We start from the raw sequence: 6,399 nt of genomic DNA, 5'->3' as shown, positions 1-6,399 counted from the left end.
CAGCAGGATACAAGGTCAGTATTAAAAAAAAATAGATTTTTTCTACAGTGACAAAGAAAATAAAGAAATGGAGCTAAGAAAAATAATACCAATTACAATAGCTAATCACAAGATTAAATACTTGGGAATAAATATAATTAGAGACACAGAGACCTATACTAAGAAAATTACAAAACATTACTACAAGGGACAAAAAAGAGACCTAGAGAAATGGAGGAATATACCATGCTTATCGAGCTAAAGAATATAATGTAAATGACAATTGAACCGAAGACAATCCACAAGTTCAATGCAATCCCAATACAGATACTATTTTCCAGAGATAGAAAAGTAAATTTCCAGTTTTACCTGGAATCGAAAGAGACCCCAAATAAACAAAGCAGGCAGCACTATGATAGGTGGAGAAAAGATAGAGGTTGTTAACACAGCTTGCTCAACTCCACTATCAACACTCTTGGCACCAGCAGTGAGGAAAACAAAAGACCAATTGACATAGAGGTTGGGTGGGGGGAGACTGAGAAAGATGGGATAAATAATGTATACTGCATTGAAAAAGATGAGGGAGAGAACTGTTTAAAAGGGATATATGATTAGATATTATTGTTATGACAGGAGTCATAACAAGAACGAAGGTAGCAGAGTGGAATGGACCTGGGAGAAGGGATTGAATAACAGTGAAAGAATTTTTTCTTTTACTTTTCAAAAATAAATTTAAAAAGCTTATTGAAGGGGAGGAGTGAGCAGGGAGAAAAGTGCAACAGTGAATGAATGGAAATCCAAAGTCTCTGTAAACTTTCATTAAAATATTTTTTTAAAAAAAGGAGTAAGAGAACAAAATCATGATTAAAATGAAAAATTTTACTAAAAAAAAAAAAACAAAAAACAAGAAACCAACCAATTGCAGACAGCAAGACCTCATCCGCTCTGGAGCACAGGCCCCTCTGCACAGTCACCGCAAGCGGTTCACACCCACCATCCCCAGCTCTCCATGGATGATGATATCGCTTTACTCGTGGTCGACAGCTCCAGCATGTACAAGGCTAGCTTCATGGGCAATGACGTCCCCGAGGCTGTCTTCCCCTCCATCATGGGGGCACCCTCGGCACCAGGGCATGATAGTGAACATGGGCCAGAAGTACTCCTACAGGAGAAACAAAGCCCAGAGCAAGAGAGGAATCCTGACCATTAAGTACCCCATTGAGCACAGCATTGTCACCAACTGGGACGACCCGGAGAAGATCTGGCACCACACCTTCTACAATGAGCTGCGTAGCCCCTGAAGAGCAACCCCCAAGGATAACTGGGAGAAGGTGACTCAGATCATGTTCGAGACCTTCAACACCCCTGCCATGTATGTCGCCATCCAGGCCGTGCTATCCCTGTCTGTATGCCTCTGTCTGAACCACTGGCATTGTGATGTATTCCGGCAATCGAGTACATTGTGCTCATCTATGAGGAGTACGCCCTCCCCCATGCCATCCTACATCTGGATCTGGCTGGCCAGGACCTGACGGACCACTTCATGAAGATCCTAACCAAACAAGGCTACAGCTTCACCACCACGGCTGAGCGGGTAATTGTGCGTGACATCAATGAGAAACTCTGTTACGCTGCCCTGGACTTCGAGCAGGAGATGGCCACGGTGGCTTCCTCGTCCTCCTTGAAGAAGAGCTACTAGGTGCTCAATGGACAGGCCATCACTATCCGCAATGAGCGTTTCCACTCCCTCGAGGCACTCTTCCAGCCCTCCTTCCTGGACATGGAGTCTTATGGCATCCACGAGACTACCTTCAACTCCATCATGAAGTGTGATGTTGACATCTGCAAAGACCTCGACGCCAACACAGTGCCGTCCAGTGGGACCACCATGGGCGCAGGCATCGCCGACATGATGCAGAAGGAGATCACAGCGCTGGCCCCCAGCACGATGAAGATCAAGATCATCGCTCCCCCTGAGTGCAAACACTCCGTGTGGATCGGCGGCTCCATCCTGGCCTCCCTGACCACCTTCCAGCAGATGTGGATCAGCAAGCAAGAGTGTCTGGCCTCTCCGTCGTCCACCGCAAATGCTTCTAGGCAGACTGTTTAGTTGCCTTACATCCTTTCTTGATAAAAACAAACAAAAACAACAACAACAGCAACAAAAACCCCTAACTTGCGTAGAAAAAAAAAAACCAAAGGAAATGAGAATTGGCATGCCTTTGTTACTTTTTTCTTTTTTAAAATTTTCTGTTTTGTGCGTGTGTGTGTGTGTGTGTGTGTGTGTGTGTGCTTGACTTAGGATTTAAAAACTGGAAAGGTAAGGGTGACAGCAACTCATGCGGAGTGAGAATCTGAGCTCACTCTGTTCTATCTCTTCTGTTTGGTTTTGTTGTTGTTGTTTGTTTTGTTTTATTGTTTTGGGGTTTTTGTTTCTGTTTTTATTTTTTTCCCCTCTAGTATGTTATACACTTCTGCTATTTCAGTCTTAGTATTCTGAATTGCATTTGCATACATTTTTATTATTTCCAATACTGCGTTGTCTTTTCCCTTCCTATCTTGTGGTGATTTTTTAAGTTCTTGTACGTCTTTATTTATAGTTCCAATTCTTTCTTCCAGTTCTTGAATTTTCTTCTGTAGTTGTTCAAGTTTTTCCTTACTGATAAATTTTTTCTGGCTTCCTTTCTCTGGAGTATTTACTTTGTTAACAATTTTCATTATTTCTTCCATCATTTGAACCCTTTTCTGTAGCTTTTCAAATAACTCCACATCAATATATTTTATCTGTTTCTGTCTCTGTGATATTCCCTTTATTTACGGCTTCAGTTTTTCTTCTGTCATCTGTACCTTTTTCTGAAGATGATCGTATGATTCCATATCAATAGATATCTACTGCCTCCCAGACTCTGGTATATTCCTTGGATCTTAAATATGCTCTGCTTTTTTTTAGAGAATGCTTAATTTGTTTTTCCCCAATGTTTGAGAGTGTCTGCTTCTTTCTTGACATTATGTGATGTTTTTATTGGTGTTAAACTGTTTCTGTTATGTCTGAATAAGTGTTGATAGCTTTAATCTTTATGATGTTATTGATTGATCACTGGCTTAAAATGTTCAATCTATAGGGTGGGCCACTCACTCTACTTGAAGTCCTTTCTGGGGAAACTTACCTTTCCTAAAGTCCTTTAGGTTCTCTCCCATCTGCATTGAAGGCCTGCAGGAATGTCACCTTATTGTAGTCCCCTCTCCCAAATTTTATGTCCTTCTTTGTCTCCTTTGTGGAGACAGAATAGTGTGAGACTAAGTACTCAAGCAGTTTCTGTCCAGGAGACTTTGAAGGAAGCTCTCCTTCTATTACCTTAGCATGCCAGCTGAGAAAGTTAGTCTCTTTCCTGATTGTAGCTCCTTGTCCCAAACGCTATTGTCTTCCCTCCATTCCTCTTCCTGGAAGCATCTGCTGGTCTCACAATCATTACAAGGAGTGAGCTCTCTGGAGGGCTGGCTCAGAAGTGCGATGTAGCTGTTAGCAAGCAAGGAAAGAAGCAATGGTGCAGGGAAGGGGCTGATATTCCTCTGTCCTAGGAGCTTCTGTTGATTTCTCCCTTGGGATAAAGAGTGAGCTAGAGAATGGAACTTTTGTTCACTGCTGGTAGGAATGTAAATGATAAAACTACTATGGAAGATGGTCTTGCACTTTTTCAAAAAGTTAGAACTAGAAATACCATATGACTCATCAATTCCATTACTGGAAATACATCCTAAAGAGATCAGAGTCATGACTCAAACAAATGTCTTCAGTCCTATGTTGATTGCTTTATTATTCACAATAGCAAAGAGATGGAACCAACAAATAAATAGATAGAAAAATGGGCTACATTCACACTATGAAATATTACTCAGCACTGAAAAACAATTAACTCACAACACTGTACAACATAAGTAAGCCTAGATGACAGTATGTTGAATGAAATATATCAGCCACAAAAGGACACATACTGAATAACACTGCTATTGTAAAATATGACTGACATGGATTGACGAGAGAATAGGGGGGAAATGGGTAAATAATGAACACCATATTGCAAGAGATGAGGGGAAGAACTGTCTGAAAGTAATGTCTGTTCAGTTATTACATGCATGACAACAATCTGGAACAATAGGTGCATTGCAAAGTGGACTGCAGAAGTAGAAGGAATGGGGGGAGGGAGAGAGAGGAAAATCTACAATAATGAATGATTGAAAACTCAACCTCTCTTTAAACCTTACTTAAAATAAAAATTAAAATGTTTTTCTTGCCAGTAATTTACTGTTTATCTTGTGCTAAAATATTTATTGTTTTAAGGAGAGAGTATGATAGTGGAATACAAGCCCCACTCTACTAGATGCTTATATAAGCTCTTGGGACTTCAACCTAATTCTTTTTTTTAATAATTGCTTTCCAGCTACACTGCAAGTGATCATCTACAATGTTCACTAATCTCTGCAAAGTCAGCTTGCATAGTTACAGTTGTGTGAGTCATTTCCTCGATGGGTCTGAGTCTCTGGGATACTTTACAGTGAAGCCCCAAACCCAAGGAACATAGAGAGAGGAATGAAGGAACTGAACAAAAGAGAGACTGTTGATATCAGAAATCATGGAGCTATATCAAGCATTTTTTATAATTGGTGTGCTATTAATCTTAGCAGAACAAATTATGAATACATTCTCCAAATACAAGACGAGAACCTAAGAAATAATATATTAATCATTTAAGAAAAAATTTTCTATTATATTAAAAAATTCTTTAAATAAATATACGTGAATGATAAGCAATATTACTGCTAAATGTCGTCCAGTCAACTTTGACTCATAATGACCCTTTGAACTACAGATCAAAACCCTTGCCTTGTAATACACAATCATTAGGAGATCTGCCCTGTTCAAGGCTCTTATTGCAATCATTGCTTCAATACATTTTTGAGGGTCTTCCTCTGTTTCTCTGATATTCCACTGTTCCTTTTATGACGTGTGTGTGTGTGTGTGTGTGTTTTCTAAGGCTTGTCCCCTTCTGATATATGTTAAATGAATTTTCACCATTCTTTTTTCTAAGGAGCACCTTGTTTACAGTGCTTCCAAGATAAACTTGTTTGCTCTTTTGGCAGTTCATGGCACATTTAGGATTCTTGTCAACATCAACAATTCAAAGGCATTGATTTTTCCTTAACCGTTATTTATGGCTCAACTTTCAGATGTGTAGGATGTAATTGAAGAGATGATGGTTTAGATTAGGCACATCTTAGTCTTTAAACTGAAATATTTGTTCCTTAGCATTTTGGAAAGGTCCTTGATAACAAATTTTCCCATTGCAAAATGTCTTTTGATTTCTAAACTGCTATTATCATGGGCATTGATGAATCCAAGTAAAATGAAATTATTGACAGTTCCAACTTTTTCTCTATCATTATGTTATCTATTGGTCAAATGGTGAAGACTTTGGTTTTCTTGCTGTTGAGACATAATCCATAGCAAAAGCTATAGTCTTTTATATTCTGCACTAAATACTTAATTGTTCTTCACTTTGTGCAATAAAGGTTGTGTCATCTGCATATTGCATACTGTTGGTAAGTCTAATTCCAATGCCAGAATCTTCTTTAAAAGTCTAGCTTTTTAAATTACTTGCTAAAAAATACAAAATGAGTAGGTATGGAGAAAAGATGCAGCCATGATGCATACCTTTCCTGATTTTAGACCAGATGATATCTCCTTGTTCTGTTCAGACAACATTTTCTAGGTCTAGAACACATGAGCATAAGTTATCCTCAATGTTATCTGTAATTTGTTTTGATCCACACAGTAAAAACATTAGCACAGTCAACAAAACACAAGTCCACAATTTCTGGTATTCTCTTCTTCAGCCAAGATCTATCCAACATATGCAATTTTGTCTTTTATTCCAGGAGAGTCATTGAGATAAAAGTTAGGTAATAGGTGTTTTTAATTCATGTTTGTAAAAAAGATTTTGTGCCTGACATTTTAACTGAACAGAATAATTCCAAATGATGATCACTCTACATTTCTTTGTGTTTTATGATGCAAAGGCAATTAGAAAAATAGGTGATATTGTGCATATATATGTAAAGCAGGAGCTTTGGTGATATTATCAGTAGGGAATCGTACTGCTAATACAAAATCCACTAGCCACTGTATGGGAGAAAGGTAAAAAATCTTCTTCCATATACTTGCTGTTGTTGTTGTTGTTGTTATGTGCTGTCGAGTCACTTATGACTCATAGCGACCCTATGTACAACAGCCCTAAACTCTACTCTGTCCTGTGCCAATCGTACTGTCTCTGACACTCCTATCCCGATTATCCCAGTCACTGAATCAATCCACCTCATAGAGGGCCTTCCCCTCCTGTGCTGTCCCTCCACCCTCCCAAGCAT

At 39.0% G+C, this 6,399-nt stretch overlaps 1 pseudogene; it reads left to right on the top strand.

The window, feature by feature from the left end:
• Positions 1-988: 988 nt before the first annotated feature.
• LOC102850370 lies at positions 989-2,076 on the top strand (annotated as a pseudogene).
• Positions 2,077-6,399: the final 4,323 nt, after the last annotated feature.

The sequence above is a fragment of the Elephantulus edwardii genome, unplaced genomic scaffold (genome assembly GCF_000299155.1).
Source record: "Elephantulus edwardii isolate Elephantulus edwardi_28Jun2011 unplaced genomic scaffold, EleEdw1.0 scaffold00012, whole genome shotgun sequence".
Classification (NCBI taxonomy): domain Eukaryota; kingdom Metazoa; phylum Chordata; class Mammalia; order Macroscelidea; family Macroscelididae; genus Elephantulus; species Elephantulus edwardii.
This window is presented reverse-complemented; position numbering and strand designations above follow the sequence as displayed.